Raw genomic sequence first — 2925 nt, forward strand, 5'->3', positions numbered from 1 at the left:
TGCCTCCTCGTGCTGCAGGTGCGTCACCTTGGTCGGGGACAGTGCAGGGACGCGGGGGGACACAAGGCATTGGGGGCCACGGGATATTGGGTGGATACCTGGGGGACGAGGGACACATGGGAGATTTGGCACAGATGGGATGAGGGACACAGGGGGCATGTGGGATTAGGGATACAGAGGGCAGGGGAGGGAAACATAGAGAACCGAGGACATGCGTGGCATGAAGAACGCAGGACATTAGGAACACAGCAGGACCTCGAGGGGACAGGGGCATAGAATTCACATAAGACTTTGGGTGTGGGAATATATAGGATAAAAGTTTCATGAAGGGAACCTGTTGAAGATTGCAAAACTAGGACTGAGGAACTGCTGGTGAAGCAGAGGAGATCCAGGATTGGTCACTGGGATGCTGACGCTCCAGGATTGGTGGGTTAAGATGTGTGAAGGTTATATAAATACTCAACCCTGGTTGGGTATTTATACCAACCCTTCAGCCTTTGGCTGAAGACCATTGGCCCATCAATTACTCTACAGTGCTTATAACCTACTTTCCAAAGGAACTTCGTGGCATACGACAGTTTTCCTCTGCCTGAATTCGTGACACTTCAGAGGATCCTCACCTCCCTCAGCATCACAAACCTCAGCTTCTTCTGACGATGATGATTCTATAAAATGAAATAAAATGGCAGAAAGTGATGTTTCACCTGTTTATAACTCCAGAAAGCAGTTTCAAGTGTCTTTTCTCAATGCATAGTACAAGGGAAACACATACAGTAGGTTTTTTCAGGACACAAAGTGACAAGAGGGTAAGAGTACCATGTTGGGTTTATGACTTTTCTTTGAAGGATATGTACATATATCTTTTTATACTTCTCAGTGGAGACCTTTAAATTAAAATCAGTAAGTTTGGATATGGAAATAACAAAACTAAAAGGTTAAGTTTTTGATAAAACAGTGCAATGAAAGAAAGAAGTCATTATAAACTAAACTACAAGTAGAAACAGATTTATAAAAAGTAGACCTTCTGAAGTGACCCTTTAGCAGCCCGTTTGTAATGGGGCATTGACAGAAATGGCAATGAGCAACTGAAGTGGCAAAGAAATGCGATGTGCACAGGTTACATGCATGCAATAAATGCAACAAAATGCACTTGCAGAAGAAATTTAAATCAAAGTTGAGTGTGTGTGTGTATATAAATATATTCAAGAAATTGTATCTCATTTATATGCAATCATTTAGCCCTGGAGAGTACCTGTGCACATAACCTACTTTCCAAAGGAGCTTGGTAGCATATGACAGTTTTCCTCTGCCTGAGGCCGGAACGCTTCCGAGGATCCTCACCTTCCTCAGCATCACGAACACCAGCTGCTTCTGACCATGATCATGATTCTGTAACTACAGCAGGAGGATACACTTCAGAGGAGCTCTCATGCACATCTCCCTTCCTGAAAATTCTTGCTGTGCTGCACAAAACCAGGAAAACTGCCCCACTGTTGCTGTAGCAAGAGCACTGTTTCCCATGCTGAATAATACTGCCCATTTACTTGACTTCCCACCTGTCTGTGGCATCTGTTGCCTTTTATTTGTGTTTGGTCGTGAGCATGTTGTGAATGTGTTCCTTTATTTTTCTGAGCATCTGTCCTGAGCTCAGCCCAGCCCTGACATCCATCCCTCTGGCTTGTAACCCTGATGGCAATAGAGAATTATGCACACATGGAAATTATCCAGTAGTTAGCTCACTTCTGTGAGCAGTAAAGATAATTTAAAGCCAGAATTAACCTATCACCTGAGTTGCATAAGCTTTTTCAGCAGCTTCATTCTTCTTGGAAGCATGCATCAAGTTTCCCTGCTTAAAAGAACCAAGAAAATCAGTCACAAATATGCGGAGCACCTGACATGCACGTACTTTGTGCCTGTATAGAAGCTTTACCAAGGCACTGCATATACACAAAAAATCCAATTTTTCTGCTCTACTTCAAAAAAAAAAAAAAAAAAGGAATTTGGACCTAAGCGGGAAGCTACGGAGGCAACTTTCTACCCTGCTCACAAAATGAAGTGTTCAGCATCCCAAACGAAGAATTCAAGTTACTAGCAAAAGGAGGCATTAAGGATTACTGTGTGCTTCAACAGCAGCTCCTCCAGGGGCACAAGACTACTTAAGATGACGTGCAATGCAGGCACAGCAACAAATACACAGAAAGCAGCCACCAGGAAATGTGGTTTAGAAATTAGAAGGCTTCAAAACCCTAAAAAGGTAACTCTGGAAGTGGCTTTTAATCAGTGAATATTCTAAAATGGGCTTTAAGTCGACTTAAGAAAATGCTTACATGCTACATTTGCCTTTCACAGCTGATGAAACTACACGATACAGGACATTCTTTGTAAAGTGAGGAGATTTTAAGAAAAAAATACAGGTCATGAGGAATCAAAGTCTGAGTCACGTCACACTGACAAACACACAGAGGCATTCTACAGTGCATTTTATAGGCTGTAACTTAACTGAGCTTTCCAAACTATTTTTTTTCGCCCCATGATCAGAAACTTAACTTGGGAACGAAGGCTGAAAGGACAGACAGCTTGGTTGTGCCTATGTGATGAGAGGCATCGGGCAGTCTGTTTGCCTCTTTAATCCCCAGTCACAATTTTCAGTAAGTTTTGAAGTGAATACCCAAGTCCTAGTAAGTCTGTAAACAGTTTGTCCATTCAAAAAATTGCTAAAAAGCAATTCAGGAAGCATGGTGTAAGATGTATATGGTGGCATTTCAGTGCAGGTTCACATTTTCTAAAGATGAAATTTCCACCACACTTGGAGAATGCTTGTGGGAATACTTGTGTTATGAATGAAGTTCTTATTCCACTGCTATAAAATTGATCTTACTAGTGTTTATTTACATAGGAAGGTTCTTATAATGCATTCACTTTTAA

This window comes from Tinamus guttatus, unplaced genomic scaffold (assembly GCF_059628265.1).
Source record: "Tinamus guttatus ecotype Peru unplaced genomic scaffold, ASM5962826v1 Tinamus_guttatus_pri_ptg000034l, whole genome shotgun sequence".
Taxonomy (NCBI): domain Eukaryota; kingdom Metazoa; phylum Chordata; class Aves; order Tinamiformes; family Tinamidae; genus Tinamus; species Tinamus guttatus.